Source organism: Microtus pennsylvanicus, chromosome 4 (assembly GCF_037038515.1).
Source record: "Microtus pennsylvanicus isolate mMicPen1 chromosome 4, mMicPen1.hap1, whole genome shotgun sequence".
Lineage (NCBI taxonomy): Eukaryota > Metazoa > Chordata > Mammalia > Rodentia > Cricetidae > Microtus > Microtus pennsylvanicus.
In genome coordinates this window covers 103,855,875-103,877,629 of record NC_134582.1, presented here as the reverse complement: position 1 = coordinate 103,877,629, position 21,755 = coordinate 103,855,875, and positions in this window count along the sequence as shown.

Below are 21,755 nucleotides of genomic sequence, written 5' to 3'. Positions count from 1 at the left end.
CAGTAACACCCATGTAGCAACTTCCCTAACGCGAACCTCCACAGACATCTACATACTCTGACCCGCTAAAGCTCACCTCCACAGACTCACACATGCAGCGACCGCAAAAGTACACCTCCACAGACTTCCATGTGTAATAACCCCATAAAGCTCACTTTCACAGACTTCCCTATACTGCTACCCCCAAAGTTCACTTTCACATGCTGTGACCCTCCCACAACTCACTTCTACAGCTTAGTTTATCTGCCACTACTTTCTGTAAGCCAACTTCTGCAGGCAGGTTTACCTGCTGTCATAGCTCACTTCTGAAGTCTGGTTCAGATGCTACCACCTGTATTAGCTCACTTCCACAGCAGTTCCTAAAGCGGTTCTTGTTTGGGGAGCTGTTTTGTCTATTTTAATGTATGAATGTGTGTGATCCTTTACATCTGGTTTGAGCAGGTTTTGCTGTTTTTGATATGTCATGAAGGAAATGTGTCATCTGCCCAAACCTTACTTTTCTCATTTTTATTTAGGTACTTTGCATAGCATGGTGATTTCTACAACTTAAAGTCTTGTACTAGAGAGCTATTTAGCCTAGGAAAGGGCCTGACTGGGCGTTCCTTTCCTTCTGACTTGTCTCTTTTAGCTCACTGAGATCTCTTCATCATTACCCACATATCCATCTAAACATTTGACTTGAAAGGGCCATCTACTCATCCACATCTTTTTTCAGTATCACTGATGTAAGCATGTAATACTGTATTCAAGTTAGGCAGTGCTGAGGGGGAACCACGACCTCATGTGTGCCAGGCTGAAATATCTTTCCCTATAGCTTTGGAAATATATTGATTATCACATCTCACCTAGAAATTTTCTTGGAGGACTAAAGCCCAAATGTCTACATTGGTAATGGACTTGTCAACTCGGCAGTGAAAAGCCCATCTTAAACTAAGCTTCTCCAAAGCCAGATTCTGCTTTGCTGGGTTGTTTGCTTTCACAGTTCCTTCTCCAAATTAGGTAAAGATCTGCTGATCCTTTCCCGGGCAGATGCTTCGCGTTATGTCTGCTCCATTCACTGATCTCTCATGGATACTCTGGCTTGGACATGTTTTGAGGACAGAGGCTTCTATATAAAGACTTTCCAGATACAAGGAATGGATGGGTGGCCAGAAAGAAAAATATAGTAGTTATTTTGGTCCAGACACAGAGAAAACCTTTTTCTAATATATTTGTGATATAATTGGAATTTTTATATCTCTTTTTAAAAGCAATATAGAATCATCTGTCCATCAGTTCCTCCACTATTTTGTGTAATACAGGAGTAAAACCAACATCCCATATTGAAAATATTTAAAATTAAATTGTTTATAACTTTAACTACATATTTATTTATCTATATAAGCTTCTATCTATTTATTTATCTATGTTCCTATGGAAAAATAAAAATATACTACAACACATTCACATTATAAATCACCCTATACCAATTAAAAAATAAATTTTACTAAGTAAATTTGAGGACATTATCACAATGAGCAGAAGAAGTTGGGAAAGGGTAAGACTAATATGGATGCGTCTGATTTGTTAAATGTGTGCCATTGTATGTGTTTGTAAATACTTTCATAGAATAACAAAATTCAGGATGTACATTTACATCCTTGTTCTTTTGTTTAAAACACAATAGGAGTTTTTTTATATATATAAAACTTTGCTCAAAAGCCATTTTACTTCTGTAAGGGAAGACTCTCTCCCGGCCTGTTTCGTCCCCACCACATCGCCATCCTTCCTTCTACTTTCTTCCATCGCTATTGCTTACCTCTAGCGGCAGCAGCACTGCTTTTGCCAGTGTTAACTAGTGCAATGTCTGGGCGTTTTTCCACCCTTGTCTCCATTAGCAGAGAGAGTAGCCATAAAGGCATCAGTCTCATCTTCCCAGCTTTATCTGCTTTCTATTGTGCTTGGGACAATGCTCGAGCCACTCATTTTGTCCAGTTTCTGCCTCTGGGTAACAGCACCCCTTCATTTGCCAGTTTTCTAGTTACACTGAGTAACAGGACCTTTGCAGCTCCCAAGCTCTGTTATGACTGTCTAGCAATACACTTCTTAGCATTGTTATATGTTTTATTTCGGGAGAGTTATCTGTATTAATATTGTGCTCTAAGTTAAGCCATTCATGTACAACTTCTTTGGGTTAGCTTCCTGCTACAGTCTTCCATTTTTTTTACTATTACTGTTAGTTTTGTTTGCTTGTATTTGAAATAGGGTCTCATGATGGTCTTGGATGATGTAATTGATTGAACTTCTGGTCCTCCTACTTCCAAGTCTCAGGGCTAAGATTAAGGTGCATACTTTCAAATATAATTAAATCTTCTCTACCTGGCAGGTCTCTTTCATGGGTCATGCCAATAGAATTTGAAACACTATCTTACTTGTTTCTTTCTGATTGGGTCATTCTGGTACTGTATTAGAAGTACTTTTGTTGGGAGAGAAGCGGGGAGTGGATCTGGGGGAGGGGGAGATGGACAGAAAACTCGGAGGAGTAGAGTGAGGAGAAGCTACAATCAAGATATATTGTATACAAGAAGAATAAATAAAAGTTTTAAAAAGAGATGTTCTAAAATTCAAGAACTGTACCTTCCTTGCTCATTACCTAGTAACTAAAATAATCCTTGCCAAATAAGTAGGTGAACTTCAAATATAAATTTATTAGAAAAAGTGAAATAACTCAGTGACTAAAAGAAGAAATACGTTCTTACTGACAGAACATGAAGAGATTTAGGAAAACTCACAGACATACCCTCACATACATACAGATATTCTGTAATATGATTTTATCTCTGAATAAGTGATTCTAATAGACTAAATCACAAAACACGTACACCCAGATGAGTCTTTCACAAGGTTGGATTCTCTTATGCTTTGAAAATAAATGGCATATAACACAATTTGAAGTGTGTGAGGCAGCAGTCTGGGAATTAACTAAACAAGCTTTCACACCCATCCCTCCAGTTCTCGGAGGTCAGAAAAGGAACATTCCTCAGCTTCCTTGAACATTTCTTTTCATCCATATGATTGCAATTTCCAAGTAACAGTAATTAAAGAAAAGATCAAAAGTTGAGATTAAACTGGACCGAAAATGTCAGATATTTCTCAACATCTGAAGGAAATAAATGAAAAAATCCTACCCAAAGGTTGTGACCAAAAATGGTCTTCTGCAAACTGGGAGAATTGATAACAAAACATGAGGGTGCTGCCCGACCTTCTCAGAGGTGAAGGAAGTTTAATCAGCTGAAAGTGTTCGCTGAAGCAAGAACATGGCTAAATACATAAAACAGAAAGATAAAAAAAAATCCATCAGTTTCTATGTGCCTTTCTTACCCTTCAGCAACACTAATGTTGGATGGATATCCGTGCTCATATTAGCACATATTTATTAACATGGAAACATGAATAAATGTATCCTTTAAACCACAGTTCACAGTTCAAATCCCACTAATTCTAGAATAAATACCACAACAACGCCAAGTCGTGATCAAGATGTGAGGTAAAACATTCATTTAGTCAATGTTTCAATTCATTGAGTACTTAAGTGGGGAAAAATCAGTTTTGAAATCAGATATATCTTCGAGTTTCTAAAATTTCCCCACCCTGCTTTATAACTTTTAGTTTGTGTGAACGTTATTTGTAAAACTGAGAAAATAATACTTTGTTACAAGTTGGAATGACAGTACTTAAAGATCATAAACTCTATGGATAAGAGAAAGCATGTACTAATAAGATAGAAAGGTGGCTGAGTGCTGTGGTCAAATGCTTAGTTCCTTAGAGTTTATCTGGATAAATATAGTCTGGTATAACTGGAGGCAGATTACGAACACAGACTTAATTACAGGTTTTGTTGATATTGTTTTAGTGTATTTGTTTTGCGAGCCATAATAGCTGATTAAGTCAAAGAAAAGGAGTTTCATTAGAAGGATAAAAATTAGTTTAGTGAATGTAGTGGGCTGTTGAAGAAACAGTATTAGAAATAAGCTGAACACAATGGAAGGTACTTGGCTGAAGACGTCTGGCTTCACTCAGGAATCACGATGATGATAGCACCTGAGCATTATCATTCTCTACCTCGTGCAACTCATTCAGAAAAGGTGAAGAGACAACACAGGGCATGGTGGGATCTGCCTGTAGTGCCTGGAGTGGGAAGGAAGAGACAGGGATTTCTGTAGCTCTGCAGCTAGTTTGGTCTACATAATGAGATCCACGCAAACCAGGGCTATAATCAAGACTCCGTCTCCAAAAAATAAAATAAAACACTAAAATTTCTGAAGATAATAATTGTAATTGGCTTATAAATCACTTGATTATCCTTTGGTCTGATGGGTATCGGGAACCTTGAATTCTTTTCCTATTAGTATCACCCACAGAGACGAATAGATGCTTTTACAAACCAAAGCTCAAGATGACCAAAATTAAAATAAATAAATTAAAATGACAATGAAAATTAAAATATAACAAAATTCCCAAGTACCATACACTTGCTTTCAGACAAAATGGAAAATAAGATGAATACAATTGTTTAAGGAGCAAAATGAAACTTTGGTTCCATGATGAGAACTTAGAGGTGGTCTTAACAGAAAGCAGCCTTCACACAGCCATCAGGGCCACAGATGATTTCTCAGGGTTACCTGACAGACATCTCACAGGTGGTTGGCTGTGGAGGTAAACTCTGGGCCCTATGGATTCTCCTTTTTTATGCTTTTAAGTTCTTTTTCAAAAACAAATGCATGGTGACACCAGCAGCATGACAATATTTTCCAAACTGCGGAGTAAAAGGTATAACTTACTGTCCATAGCCTCCATGGATTCTTTGTCATAGTTGATACGTTAGAGAGAAAAAGAAAACTCGGTATTACTGTGGAGTAGCTTTGTCTAACAAGGAAAATGCTTTGGATGGGGAATGTCCATCGTGGGCACATGCATTCAAACAACTGTCCATAGGTTATAGAATCTTGGTGTGTGAGGCTTTCCTGATGGAGCAAGCCACTGTAGGTGGATACTGGGGTATTCTATCCTACTCCACTTGGCCAGAGTACTCTGTTCCGATTTTCTTCTGCAACATTGCATGTTCAGCTCCACAATCATGGGCTGGCCTATTCCCACTGCTGTGCCTTCCTTCTTCTTCTAGCTACTTCTCTGTTGGTGTGTTCAACACTGTGACTAAAAGCCCCTTGAAGAATGGGTTTGTTCTATTTGCCAGTTAACGTTCATCATCAAAGGAAACCAAGGAAGGAACTTGAAGCAGATCCTGAAATGCTTATCTAAGTTGTTCTATAATCAATACAACGTGGGGGTCAAATATCAGGATAAAATCATAATTGATCCAGGAGATGGAGAAGAGACAAATGATTTTTTCACTCTCTCTTTTCCAGATCCTAAAGGGCCCATGAATATTCCTCAGCCCCCTCCCTACTACTTCCTGTGTCTCTTATGTATCCCATGTCCTTCGAAATCTCTATGGTTAATTCTGGCTAGTTAGTTGCTAGATCTGCTTCCTGATTAAAGGTTAACTTTACTGACAGTCTTGAAGGGTCAGGGTGAGCAAATATCCTGCAGTATTTCCCCCTTTTGTCTAAATAAAAAGGAAAGGGTTTAACTCTAACCTGGTAAAGCCATATACAATAAGAACAAGTATCAAGTAAGAATTACATTCACAATGCCCAGTCGATTTGTATTTGGCAAATTGGGAGAAAATACTTTATTATCCATCCTATCTTGATGAATCTAAAGTGTTACACCTAAACCACTTTCTATCATAACTTTTATTACCAAACTCAAAGTTGACTCATGGCTTAATGCCATACATACCACACTTAATTTGGTGCCTTCATTCTCAGATTTCTGTAGGTCTTTGATGTGTATGGTTACCACTGACCTTTCCTGTGCTTCTTCACCGAAGGCAAAGAATCTGATGAACGTCTATCTTTAAGTAGAAAGCAAAATGCAGGAAAATAAAGTCTCAATGGAATGAAAAAGGCAACTTTTACAATTACTACTCCCGAAGAATAACATGTATTATACTATTTTGGAATGCACAGAAAGTTCTCTTTTTAATTTCACTTTCCACCATAAATATGACAGGATCAATTAGATGTGATTAGTTACTGATTGCATTTGTCTCATTGAACCGCTTAGAAAAAGTGATTTTTTTTTTTTACTATTTGTTTCTGGGGGAAGGATTTTATAAGCTGAAAAGTTTTTTTATTCTTTCTAAAACCACATCAAATCATTTTATTATGGTATTGCTTAGTACATAAATTAAACTAGTAAACATAAGTATATTTTTAAAAGCTCAATAATGAAGTCTCAAGGATAATATCAGAATCTTGACTCTTCATATAGAATTTGCAACCTTGTAATAGCATTGCAAAATATTGGCATCATTGATGGCTATTAAATATTAAAGGTATCACAATATTTAAAAGAATGAGTGAAGTTGTGGTACTTGAGTGGTTGAGGGCAGGGGTCTATAATGAGCCTCTCCTTTTGCTTTTTCCCCTGGAGCACATAAGACTATAAACACTTACTTTAGGGAATCATGAGGTTTCCAGAATAGAAGCCTTTGCCAACACCATGCTGTCATTCAGGAATCTCCCTGAGCTCCCTTGCTCCATGTGTTTCGCATCATTTAATTTTTGCTCTGTGTAGCTTGTATCCCAGAGGTCAGCTCCAGTTAAGGAAGCATTTAAGGTAACTGTAAGAAAACAGGCTGGGGACAAGGTGACAAGATGCTTCTTTGGCTTTGCTTTCCTGATGATGACATTGATTTATGGTGGAGCCTATAGCCAGGCCTGGAACTCATAGGCCACCGTGCCAATGTTATGAAAAGGCACCAGGGAGTCTTTTGCACAGTGTTCCTGTGTTAACCTGATAACAACCCTCAGATGTAAGTCACAATAACATCTGAAAGAACATTCATGGTCCTGACTGTCCTGCGCTCACTTTTGTCCTCCGTGCTTTTCCCTCCTGTTGGAAGAGCTCCTAGCACAGTCAATGGATGCATTTCTGTATCCTTCATTTGAATAATCCATCTCATCCTATTTCTTCCAAACTCACATGATGGAGTTCAAGTTCTCCATGAACGTGGATCTGCAGATCGTCTTATGTTGTCATACTTTCATAGCCCTGAGAAATTAGCTTTAAAATCTCCCACAGATATTCAAGTTAGAGAGTGTTTCTATCTCTAATACAGAATGGTCTTCTATTTGCATGTGATTTATGGGCACTTTAAGTTATTTCTAGATTGTTTGTAATGCCTAATATAGTATAAATAACCACTGTCCTATTTAGGGAATAAATACAAGAAAATGTTCTGCACATATTTAGTAGGGATGTAATTTTCTTAGGATATTTTTGATCTCCAATTGGTTTAATAAGCAATGAGTTTAATATGAAGCTGTATAAAATTCATCTTTATATGCAAATTCATACCCATGTACATACACTGCTCAGTTATATGCACACTTCTCAGGTGAAGTAAAACTATTTGCTCATGCCTTAACAAGTTTCTTGTCTCACTTGAGTCAATGTCCGTCCCAGTGGTAGATTCTCAGCCTAGATTTAACACTCTGAATTTCCACTGCTATACAGAAAGAACTTAATAGAAGGACTCAGACTCCATTGTATGCTGAGTCAGGTGTGCAGAGTGGAGAAGAAAATGTGGGGTAGTGGAGCAAGAGGCTACAGGTTCTTTCCTTTTGTGAAACCATTATGAAGTCTCTCAGTTAATGCCTAGAAGGTAATAGAGAGGGGTACATTGTTCTAATGGAAGAAAATCATAGGACTGACTTTACCTCAAATATAGATCAACCCAACTGTAAATTAACTTTGCCAGGTACTCAGATATTTTGCTGCATATAAATGTTCTATATTTCATAATATTCATTAACTTTTGACTATTATTATTAAAGTCCTGACTCTGTATTAAAGAAAGGAAAACAGAGGCCAAGAAGAGTGATCCATCTAAGATAGGAAGAATAAAACTATAGAAATGGGAATTGCTTTAGATTTCAAGAAGAGTACTAGAGATCTTAGAATTAGACATGACTATCATGTAGATATAAATAAATCATCTTGGCTTGAGGAAGGAAAGCCACGATAGTGATAATTTAAACAAAGATATTTATGTCACATAAACTCAGATCTAAATCTAGGAAGTATAACATTTTTACTCTGGTTTCATTGTATCCATTTTGTGTTTTAAATATTAATGATAATACCTTATTTATTCTTCTAACCAAGAGCCCCAAAGAGGAGTATTCTTGTGTGGTAAGTGTGTGAACAACCTTTGTTGGTTACATTGTAAATAAATTATAACTTATAATATTTGACAATTTATTGCTGAATTCTTATATGTCTAATTCTAAGCTTTATGAAGAACATGTAGGAGGAGTAGATTCATTTTGAACAAACAATGCCTTAAACTCAGTTTTTGAAAATAATATTTTTCCATTCACAGATACTTTCTACAACAAGGAATAGCAGAAAATAAGGGAAAAACTAGGGGGAAAGAAGAATCAAACTGTCTTTTGTAGTGATATTTTGTTTATGTTTTAACAAATAAAGCTTACCTAAAGATCAGAGTGCAGAACTAAAACACTAGAAGCCAGGGAGTGGTGGCATGCACCTTTAATTCCAGGACTCAGGAGACAGAGGCAGAGGGATCTCTGTGAGTTCAAGGCCACGCTGAGCTACAAAAGATTGAATCTGTCTAAAAGAGAAAAGAGCTTATACACTGGTGATCCCAGCACTTGGGATCCCATGCCTTTAGTCCTAGCACTAGGGAGGTGGAGACAGGAGTGATATGGCTGGGTGGAGAGAAGAATAAGAGGCAGAAGGAGACAGGGGCTCAGTGCAGTCTGAGGTTTGTTGAAGGCAGCTGCAGTCTGAGTTTTGGTGGAGACAGGTACAGTCTGAGGATGATGTCTGAGGAGACAATCTGAGGACAGGATCACTCCTTCAGTCTGAGCATTGGCATAAATGAAATAATCTCTAGTGACTGATCTTTGCTTCTCTGATCTTCAGCATTAACCCCTATAGCTGACTTTGGGCTTTTATTATTAAGACCAACTAGAATTTATGCTACAGTCTCTACTTTGCTGTACTTTCTCTTCCTCCATCCCCATCCCCAAATGCCATCTGGAGATTTCTCACCATAATTTATCACACACACACACACACACACACACACACACACACACACACACACACACATATATATTCATATATATATGATACATGGATGATAGATGTTAGATGGCGGAGAGAAGTTTGATAGAAAGATGGTAGATGACAGATGATAGATATAGACAGATGTAATTAGATGGTAAATAGGTTGAGAGAGGGTAGACAGGCAGAGATGACAGAGTAAGATAATAGATTACATACATACATTCATACATACACAGGTGTTACTGTTCCTGAACACTTGAGCTTCACACCCTGGAACCTACTCATTTTTCATGTAATGTACTTCTCAGAGGAAGGTAAATACCAGACTTGTCCTGTACATGTATGTTCTCACTGTTCTTTCCTGATTCTCTCTTCCTCTCTATTTCCAACATCACAGTCATCATGTTATGGACAACTTCACCTGCTTCCTGTCTGTTTGTTTTCTCTCCTATAATCTATGTGAATTCTTCTGTAGCACAAATAATAAAAACCCAGAGACAGATATTGGGATTCAACCTGAAGATCCAAAATGCATAGCAGTCAACCACTGGCTCTTACCTCTATCGCAGACTGGAAGTGGGCAATCCTACCTCCACAAATCCCGAGATTGAGATTGAGAGTGAGGCAGTTTTATATTCCTTTTTAGAGCTGAGATTAAAGGCATGCACCACCACTGCCCAGCCTCCATGGCTAACTAGTGTGGCTGTTGGGATTAAAGGTGTGTGCCTGCACTGCCTGGCCTGCATGGCTGAATAGCGTGGCTGCTTTGCACTGACCTTCAGGAAGCTTTACTTTTTAAAACACAAATAATATGCCAATACAATCTTCATTTTCAGCACAACCTTTCCATTTTTCTGCTCTTCTCTTTTCTTTTCTCCCTCTTTCCTTCTCTCCCTCCCCCTTCCCTCCTTTCTTTTGATTTTTCTCTTTGGTGTTTTGGAGACAGGGTTTCTCTATGTTTTAATTCTGGCTGTCCTGGAACTCACTCTGTATTCCATGCTGCCTTTGAACTCACAGATATCCACATGCCTCTGCCTCCTGCCTCTTGCTTGCTGGGATTAAAAGTGTACCCTACCGCTACCTGGCCTTTCCACTTTTTTGCTGGTGTTTTGTTTGCTTTCTTTCTTTCTTTTTTTTTTTTTTCCGAGAAAGGATTTCCATAGCTTTGAAGCCTGTCCTGAAACTTGCTCTGTAGACCAGGCTAATCTTGAACTCAAAAAAATCTACCTGCTTCTGCCTCCCGAGTGCTGTGATTAAAGGTGTATGCCACTACTGTCTGGCCTTTCCACTTATCAATCAAGTGTTTTTTCCCTGACTCTCAACCCTTTTTACGGGGGATACAGAGTCTCTGTCAGTGGTCTTTTAGCTCATCTTTGACCCTTCAATTTTATCTTGTTCCTGCCTTCCTGCCTATTCTGCTGCCTTTCTTCAGCTGGATATAGCTTTTGGTTGCTCTGTCTGCCAAATATTTGTTTCTTTTTCAAATCTCATCTCACATCTCAATACAATTAAACTTTATAAGGAAACTACCCTCTCTCTGTAGCTAGACTTACATTCTTTTCTCCTTTACTGGTTCCATAATTTAATTTTTAAAAGTCTAGACGACTACACACTGAAGTAAAAACACCACACAGTGCTGGAATAATTTGTACGCACATTTACCTTCTTTTCCCAGATATGAACTATTTGGGAGTCTAAATTCTGTATCTCCGTGTTGCTAGCACCTAGCAGAATCACTAGAACAGTGATTCTGAGCAAGAGCTGAATATTTGTTAAATATAACCCAGCAAGAAGAAACACTTAATTTCAGGTCTATAACGCTAGCCGCTGGGAGACTATGAAAGTAAGATTGCTGAAAGCCCAAAGCCAGTGAGAGCTCATCTCAAGACGCTCTCTCTCTCTCTCTCTCTCTCTCTCTCTCTCTCTATATATATATATATATATATATATATATATATATATATATATATATATACATATATATATACACACACACACATACATATATGTGTGTGTGTATTTGATTATATATTATATTAATACTATCCCATATTTAAATATATAGTGCATATTATATACTGCAGATATTAGCACACACACTGTATTTGACTATATAGTATAATAATATCCCATATTTAAATATATAGTGCGTGTTGTATACTCCAGATATTAGCATGCGCACACAACACACACACACACACACACACACACACACACACACACGGATTTATATGAGAGAAGTGACTGAGAGGAGCTTTTTCTCATCTTGACAATGTTAATTTATTGTGCTTAACAATAAGAAGGCAGCATAGCCCAGACCTTTCACTGGCGCTCACTCCAAGGCAGCATCTGGTAATTCAGGGTAAAACTGTCTGCAGCATTGCTTCCTATTACCCAGAATGATTGTTGTTGCAGGAAAGAATCACAGAAAACCCAATCCCTCTTCTAGAATGTTCAAGGTGAAAGAGAAAGCTAGCGACAGGCCAAGTCTACAGTGCTGACTATGGGACTCCGCTTCAGAGGCAAAGCCAACAGAGCCACACTTTCAGGACCGCACAGCAGTGCTTGTGAGCGCAAATTTGTACGTGATAAGGCCTTGGCAGGCAGCCACAGAGTAACACCAGATTCCACAGTTCCGTTTAGCTCTATTCCTCTCTGATTTCTTAATTTTCTCATTTCCCATTTCAGATGTGTTAAATCGAGTGTTGGAAATAAGTCACCGGAACGAAGCATTTGAGAACCGTGCTTCCTTTCTCTACTTTGTCAGAGAAGCACTCATGTGTGGTAGCACATCACAACAGCTTCCTAGACTGGGTATTTGAGGATTAGGGTTGGTGTGAAGATGGGACAACTTGATGATTTTTCTCTTTGGGGAGGACTTGAGGAAGATACTCCATTGCCTACTCAGAATGACTTGCCTGGGAGCTTAGCAAATTCCCTAAGTAGGTAGGGCAGAATGGGGCCAGTTCATAATAATGAATCTTGAAAACTTGCCCTTTGCCTTCTGAATGAACTAATCTCGGCTGGATTGATGTTCACCCTCGGTGATAGTTGTCAGGGCTTCCCTGTGAGGTTCAGCAGTCCTTTCCTAGATGTTGCTTCTTGGTGTCCCCCAGATTAACTTAAGCCTGCTCACCTCCTACTCGATAAGTCAGTTAACTGGATGGCCCTGAGTTTTCTTCCAGGCACACAGCCAGAGGCGTCATGGATAAAGGATGAAAGACTGTAAATGAAGATAAGTATGTGGGTGGGAAGGACTGAATCTCAGTTTCTAGCTGATATGAGGCCAAGAATTTTAAGGACCTGATTAAGTCTATGTCTTTTAAAGGGCAATCGTATAAACAGAATTTTCTGGCAAACCGAAATAAAACTTGTGGTTGATCTTATGGAGACAGGCTGTGATTTACGGGCTTCCTAGACTAGGTTTGAGGGGTTTCACTGTGACTCTGAGGAAAGGGGTTTCTTAAGATTCATCATCCGGAGAACATAGACAACAATGAAGACCCAAAGAGAGGCATACATGGATCTAATCTACATGGGAAGTAGAATAAGACAAGATCTCCTGAGTAAATTGAGAGCATGGGGACCATGGGAGAAGGTTGAAGGGGAGGCGAGAGGCAGGGAAGGGAGCAGAAAAAATGTATAGCTCAATAAAATCAATGAAAAAAATAATCATTGGCAGTGGTTTCTGACATGGAAGTCAAAGCTCTCAGAGGTCTCACATGCTGGGGCACAGAGTTGATGTGCTAAGTGTTGAAAGACAAAGCTTGTCTGTTTTTTCAGTTATCACAGCCATCCTTTTAAGTCAGGGTGGTTGTTTTAATCTTATATGTAAGAAATTAAAGGCCATGCAGGCAAGAAGTCTTGCCCACAGTAAACACATGGTAGGTGTAGAATTCAGATTCTGTCTTGTCTGACCTCAAAACCCACTCTTTCTAGCATATTCCTAATCTTTGCTTGGCAGGCAGAGGTGTGTTCCTCAGACTGCTTACTCTGGTTTCAGTGGTCATCTTCAGGCTTGGAGGAACATGTCATTGACTTGTAAACCCCTAACCACACCAATATCTATCATCTTGGCTCAACTACCCTGTCCTACTTGGACAAGGCCCATTCATTCTCTGAGTTAATGAAGTCTTGATGTTGAATACATGAAAAAAAAAAACAGATCACCAAAACCTGATGGCTGGATTTTTAGCAAACTACAAAATCAGAAGTAAACCAAATCTTAAATTGTGGCTTAAAACTCAAATAATGAGTAGAAACTTAAAAGCAAATTCATTGTACTCTGAATGGCAACACAGACCAAGGTAAATTTGAATGTATATATCCTCGAGTATATGACAAACATCTGTATTATTTTTATTTTTTCCTTTTGTGCATGATTCTAAAATGTACCTTATACCAATACTTAAATTTTCCTACCATAGTGGTAAATGCTTCATCTTATCTTAATGCAATGTTAGATGTTAAAAAAAAGTGTGTGTTTTTAACAGCAAGAGAAATTTCAGAAAAAGTCATGATATAGTAATTGCTCCCCGTAAAAAATAAAGAAAGCAAGATTGGAAATTTGGCTCAAATAAAGAAATATTTGTGAGTGCCATAGAGACTACAGAACCCCAAGTCTCTTTCTTGGAGGAAGGTTCAGTCTACAAGGGTGAATAAAAGCATATATAAACAACTGTACCTCTGTGTAGATTTTCTGAAACCTGCCAAAAATTGAACTGTGTCTTATAGAATAGGTGGATAGGTTGGTCCCCAAAGAAGGAATAAAATATGAGACAACTCGTAGTTTCAGAAAGTAACATATAGTTGGAAAAGAGTAGTTGATTAAAGAATGGTGGATTTGGAAATGGAAAGACAAAACTTTAGGGCGCTGTTGCTTTTTATCTGCACTCATCAATATCTAAGATGGGAAAACTTTCCCATTTTTTCCATTGTTTCCCCTCTCCCATTTTCAGTGTTCCTTTTTTGATTATCTGTAACAGTTATATTATTAAGGTTGGTTAACAGCTTTTATCTATTAGCTTCTCGATGTATTTTTAATTTATTTATTTATTAAAGATTTCTGCCTCCTCCCCGCCACCTCCTCCCATTTCCCTCCCCCTCCCCCGATCAAGTCCCCTTCCGTCATCAGCCCGAAGAGCAATCAGGGTTCCCTGACCTGTGGGAAGTCCAAGGACCACCCACCTCCATCCAGGTCTAGTAAGGTGAGCATCCGAACTGCCTAGGCTCCCCCAAAGCCAGTACGTGCAGTAGGATCAAAAACTCATTGCCATTGTTCTTGAGTTCTCAGTAGTCCTCATTGTCCGCTATGTTCAGCGAGTCCGGTTTTATCCCATAGCTTCTCAATGTTAATCAGCATTTGAAGAACATCATATTGATTATCTCACAATCACAGCCATCACAACAATCCAAAAACATATAATATTATGATTTATTGACTATTATTTTGATTTTTTGAGACAAAATATTATGTATCCCTGACTTATTTCCAAATTACAATTCTTCTTCCTCAGCTTCTTGAGTAGTAAGGTTATGGGAGTGAACAACCATATTCGCCATAAGTGATGTGATAGCATGATTTTTATATGAAGAAACAGATAGGGCATAGCACTCAAGGAAAGAAAAAGTCATCTGTACAGACAACAATCCTTTTAAAAAAGGATAATTTGAAACTATACTGTTGGAAATTTTCTATTTGTTCAAAGTTCTCACTATACAGACGTGCTCATCCTCTGTCGATGATAGATTCTAGATGGGAAGCATTTGCTCTTCGAAAAGAAGGGATTTGACAAAATGCCCTGGAGAAGCGCCTGCCAACTGTTATAATCTTGGATCTGGTTCATTAACTTTCAAGGCCCTTAAGAATGAATGCTTCATTCAGATCTCCAAATAATTCAATTGTGGAAGATTTGTACCAGGATAGATGGGTTGTCAGATGCCTCTGCTTTGCTTTTTGTCCACTCTGCATCTCTAGAGTTCTGTGATTCCCAGATCCTACAAATGTGATATTCAGTCTCCCCTAGGTTTTCACAAGAATGTCAGAGGTCTTATATATTTCTAAAGACATAAAGAGATATTGTCGGAGGTCAATAGATCTCTCAGCAATGACTTAGCTCCTTTCTAGAGCAACTTGGTTGGAGTGTGTGTGTGTGTGTGTATGTGTGTGTGTGTGTGTGTGTGTGTGTGTGTGTGTGTAACGAAAATGTATTATGTAGTGCATGAATGTGCACCTGTGTGTGGATCTACATGTCCATGTATGAGTATGAGCATGTGGAGGCCAGAAGTAGACAACATCACTCTGCATTTTCCCCTTGACGCAAGTTTTCTCAATGAATATGGAGCTTTCCTTTTTTTAATATAGGTTGGTAGTCAGAAAGTCCCAGTGATCCTTCTTCTGCCCCTGCCCTGAGCCCTGGAAGAACAGGTTCAATTAAAATCGCACCCTTCAGGTGCTAGGTGTTTAAATCAGGTCCTCATTGTTGAACTGCAGTGTTCCTATTCACTGAGCTATCTCTCCAGTCCATTCTGGATTTTCACTTAGGACCTTAGTTTGTAAATTTACCTATAATATTAGAAATTATTTGTGTTTCCAATTTGTAGGTTTTTCAGAATATTGTGGCCCCTTATTTCTCTGGATTCCAGTCAATGCATAAAGAAAGGCACACTGCACATATCCAGGTGACTGGCTGAGATGCAACTGGCCACTGACCAATTTACATACTGGCCTCTTATCCTCATGCCCTAGCTTTCTGACTCCTCTGTATCTGACTTGTTTGAAGACTATTACTTTTTGTAAAGAGACAGAATCGGTATACTGGCAGCTATGGCGTAATAGAGAAAAGTAAAACTTTATAAATACAGTGACAGCCAGGTGACAATAAGAAAGCCTTGTCTATAGTGTTCAAATTCTCCAACATTTTAAAAATGGAAAAATGAATATCTTTTCTAATTTAAATTTTGGAAACTTATTTTTAAAGCATAACTTTTGTAAACTTATTTTTAAATAAGTGTAAAAAACTCCCTTAGTTTTAGGACTGTAGCACACACACACAAAAGAAGAATGGTACTTCAGACTTTTATATTAGATCGGTTTATTTATAGGGGTGTGTGTGCGCCATGGAGTGCATGTGGAGGTCAGAGGACAACTAACCAAAGGTAATTGTTCAGATCATGTGGTTTCCGGGGATTAAACTTAGGTCATCACTGGACAGCAGCTGCCTTTTGCTTGCTGAGCCATCCCACCAGCCCACCACAAGTATTTATTAAATTATTCTATTTGGCAGAAACAATGGTGCTGAATCTTTTCCTGAAACTCAGGGTTTCAGGTCTTTAATTACCTTCCAATGACAACATCAATGTTAACCGAAATGTTTATATTTTCTATATTTAAATTATATTTTTATCCCTAAATCTGTTATTGCATTAAAATATGTGATGTCCTTATTTTATGCAATAGAATCATATTTTGCTTTTGTTCTCTTGCACTTATGAACATCCTTTTTGCAGATGTTCTCCAATGCCCAGACTGTTTTCAAACTCTTGGCAATCTTCCTGCCTCAGCTTTCAGGGCCTCGGATTATAGGCCTGAAACACCATGCCAATATTAAATATCTCTTTGGAAGGAAATGAAATTCTGTAGTCAATTATTTTGTATAGAAGTATGTGTATTATTCTTGTGTGCACTTGCTTACATGCAAGGACGAGTAGGGGTACGTGGTGGTCATGTGTACATTTGTTGGCCAGAGGTAAACATCAAGTTCTTACACATACACACACACACACACACACACACACACACACACACACACACTCCTCCTTTCTTATACCTTACTTTTGTAACAAGTTCCTTACTGCACCCAGAGCCAACCAATACAGCTAGACTGGCAGGCCAGAAAACTGTGACTTTTCCTGTCTTGGTGTCCCTAGTGCTAGAAATTAGGGGTGCATGCCGGCATGCCCAGCTGTTTTGCATGAGTGCTGGGGATCTGAATTCAAGTTCTCATGCTTTCACGGCAAGCATTTTGCTGACCGTTCATCTTTCTGGCCTATGTGTTCACTTGCACTATAGGATTTTTGTGGGTTTCTCACCCCCATTTCTGCTCAGTGTGCATCTGGTCTGTGTTTGGCAGTCCAAATAGGCTAGCATTACTATGAGGATGAAACTGTGAATTTCAATCAAGTCTATCCATTTAGCATATATTTCCTGAGTTTTGCCTCATTTTGAAATTTGGAATTTTAGTTCCTTCTTGGCTGATTCTTTATTACTACTGCCACAGCCAGAATTCCCATAAATTCTTAATGATTGTCAGCCATTACTAACTAGGCCAGAAAGATAATGCACATTCATAGACAAACTGTCTTTATTAATGCAGAAATTTTATAATTTCAGCTCTCTAAGTCAAGCAGATCGATATGAATGCTGAGCGACTGATGAACATAGGCAGGGTGGTGTGTGGTTAGTAATGCTTCACTGCTGCTGGAATCATTTAGCAAAAGTGTTTCGTGAAAATCCCACCACAGAACCGAGATGCAAATGTTATAGCTCGTTTGTTGCCAGAACAGCCAGTGACATTTTATAATGTACATCTGTCAGCCAGAGATATAAATGAATGAGGTGAACCATGCAATTTGCCCTCGGGAAGTTCCATTAGAGCCCCCAAAGTCTAATATTTATGAGGTCAGAATCAATTAATCAGATAGCTATATTGGCTTCTCAGCTCAGCAGGCTCTCTGCTCCACCAAACTGTTGCAGTTAAAAATCTTTCCTGTTTGGGAAAAGAGTGAATTTGTATGGGCTGCATAAAAGCTATTTTGTAAATCAATTACTATAGTAACACAGGATGTATTCAGCAGTAATTCATGCCCTCAGTGAAGAGAATGCAAAATATGTTCTTATCCAAAATGTTTTATCTCAGTAGGAGTCCTAAATATTATTTATGATCTTTGTGGTCATAAATATCTCACCTATCCCACAGTTTGAGGGATAATAAATGTTATCAACAGAATAAAGGTTGATGTCTCTTCCCGAAGAGGTGGTCCTGCAAGTGAGGTTTATATATAGAGCTGGATGAAGCCAAATACTCACTGAAAAGTGGAGAGGACTGCCAGCAGAGAGACTCTGCAGATAACCAAGCAGCTGCGGTTAGGGGATGACTTACTGAGGGGTTGATGTCTTGGCCTCATTGGTTATCATCTTCTCTGTCTGGAATCAGACTCAGACCAACTTTAGAGATGGGTGGCGACTTAGAAGAGCCCTTTGTTAGAAACATAATCTCTCTGTTTTTGGTTTTAGCGTTAAGCAGAGCAAGAAAGTTGGTGCTGTGTTAGCAAAGATCTTAGGAATCACTCGTCTATGACCTAGTGTGCTGGGAAAACACAAGAAACCATATCCAAGGATTGTGGGCAGCACCAAAATTGAGTCAGAGACAACACAAACTTTTCATCAAGACATGAATCTGCAAATATTTGTCCAGACAAGCAGTAGGTGTCATGGGCTTGTAGACGGAGGAGTGCAGAGCTAGGAGTAAACCAGTGAGCGTGTGGACACCTGCAGGTTTGCAGAGTCCACTCTGTTCTCACAATACTAAGAGCCACAGCCAGCCAGGTCCTGCCTTGGCAAAACAAACAAGTGGCTGCAGCAAGCAAGCTAATGACATCTCTACCTCGTTTTCTTTCTGAAATCAGCAGAAAACAGAAAGCAAAACGAATTCAAAATAAAAACCCCTGTGGTCAAACAAGAAACACATGAACTCTAAATGCTATTGTGGAATGTAAATTTGGTGAGGAGGCAGACTTCCCATGTTTGCTTAACTAGTGCACCCCAGAAGCCAGACCACTAAGTAAACATCTGACAGATATATTCATTATGACTTTGAATAGTATGCATTAACTGTCATAGAAATTGCATTTCGCTCAGTAGGGGCAATACCTTTTCTTCTGCTATTCTGTTTTTCTTCTTTAAATTCCTCTCTACCTTTCTATCTCCTCCTCCTCCTCCTTCTTCTCCTCCTCCTCCCTCTTCTTCTCCTCCTCCTCCTTCTTCTCCTCCTCCTCCTTCTTCTCCTCCTCCTCCTTCTTCTTCTCCTCCTCCTCCTTCTTCTCCTCCTCCTCTTCCTCCTCCTCTTTGTCCTCTCTTCTCTCTGCTTCATCCCCTTCTTCCTCTTTCCTTTCCTCTCCATCTCTTTTTTCCTCTTCCTTCTTCCCCTTCTTCCCTTCCTTCTCCTCCCCATCTGCCTCTTGTTCCTCCTCTGTCTCTCCTCCTTCTTATTCTTCTGATTTTAGATTAGTCCCAGTACCCCCACATGCTGAGTATACTTTCTAAGACTAAGCTATGCACCCAGGCCTTAGAACTGGATCTTTGGGTCTTCACTTTCTAAGAGAAAACATAGATTCAAAAAATCATTCAGGCAAATACAGAATCAAGTAATAGTTTTTCACAAGTCCGAAGGTACACGATCTAAAGATTAAAGGGTGCTGAGCTTTCCAAGGAGCATCGAGATGTCACCTAATGTTTTTCTAATAGGCTACATTAACTACCTTGATACACTTAAGTTGTGCTTATTTACAAGGAATTTTTCTGTTTATTAAAGTCCAATTTCTTTTGTATTTAAAAATTTTTAAAGTCAAGGGGTTGAGGTAAGACATGTAGTCAGCATGAACAGCCCCATTTAACAACTATAAAATTTACAAGGATCAATAAGTGGTTATATTCAAACATGGGCTTGAAATCCCCAATAAACCCTCAAAGTGTCAAGGTTTAGGAGTGTAGCATGGCTCCTAAAACCTTCCCACATCTCTTGTTAAGGGAGGCAGTGCTGAAGGAAGCCAGACAACAACATTAGGTTTTCAGTAATGTAGCATAGAAGAAAGAGTAAGAGGATCAAGCAATTCCTTCTATAGTAGAAGCTGGGAAGGAAAGACTGAGCGCTGAGTTCCTATGTTCCTCAGGACCTCTCCACCCCTAAGCACACATAATTCTGAACATCCTGATCAACGTGTGTCATAACTGACAGTGCTTGGTGAGTTGAACTAATGCCTGCTTCACGGGCCAAGGCCTGGCAGAGTTTGCACATGTAAGAAGCATCCATATTATGAAGCCCCACACTTTGCCCACTCTTTGCACAGCATAGATTTGTTACACAAAAGGACTCCATACAGTTCCATTTTGAAAGGAATCTGTCAAGTTGTTTTCACCTTAGTAAAGATGTTCTGATCTTGAAATGTGATACCCCCAAACATGTAAATTACCCAGTGGGAAAAAAAGGAAATGGGCTTTTAGAGAATATTTACTTTGGGGGAACATCTTGTATTATTTGATGCTTCAGCCAGAGTATATAGGTATCTTCAGAGAAGTGAGATTATGTTTTGATATAGTCCCCTTTTCTTAGATGACTGTGTGTATACACTTGTCCTGCATTTGGCACGTTTTAAATCATGACAAAATCCATTCACTTGCACCACAAGCCTTCACGGTTGGTTCATTCTGAATTCCTTTTGCTTGGTCACAAGTGAAAGGAAATCTGCTGAAGGGCTTCTGCGTCTGAAATTACTGTAGTGGAGGTGATTGATGCTGAAATGAAAGATAAGTTTTGAGTTGTAACTGGAACGGCTCAATAACCAAATACCAGTGGCAACCTACGGAAAGGAAAGCACAATAAACAGAGAGACAATAGAGTCTATAGGAGAAATTTTTCAGGTCAGTAACATTCTGTATTTGACCTCTGTCCTTCGGTGAGTGACTCTAGAGGCCCTTGCACAGCCTGAAGCAATTTTCTTTCAAATTATCTGATGTCTTCTGGGTTAGGATGCATGCTGTTTGGTTTGACTGTCAGAAGTTATGTTTTCAGATGAGTCTAAGAGTATATCCAGAGCCTGCACACTTTGAAGTTTACTCCAGAATGAATTAACTGGAAGTTGATAATGACAATAGGATTATGCAGATCTTAATGGGAGAGTGGCGTATGTGATAAAGTTTCTAGAAGTAATGCATGGACACGAGGGGGGATGGAAAGATGACTCAGTTAGTAAAGTGCTTGACCTTCACCCACACAAAAACTGTGTATAAAAATATAAAAAGTTATTGAGCTGCTGAGTTGCGTAACACACCACACACACACACACACACACACACACACACGTATTTGGACACATATATGAACACACACATGAATGAACAGTTTGACATGTTCATTTCTAGACTGAGCTACTTGGAGCCTCTTTGTATAGACATAGGGATAATGTGGAATGAGTGGAGTTTCACAATATTTATTCATTTTATGAGTACAAACTCTATCAAAGCTTGGCCAATGGAGCAGGCATTGCGTCAGGCAAAAGCACTCATTGTAAATGCAAGGAGAATTGTGTTCAAATCCTCAAGACTCATAAAAAAAAAAAAAGCTCGACATGATAGCACTTGCCACTACCTCCAACATTAGAGGTTGAAAGATACACATCCTTGGAGCTCGGTGACCATGAAATTTAGCCAAAATGTTGAACTTCAGGTTTCCTGAGAGTCTGTGTCTGAAAAAATAAGGTAGATTGCAGTAGAG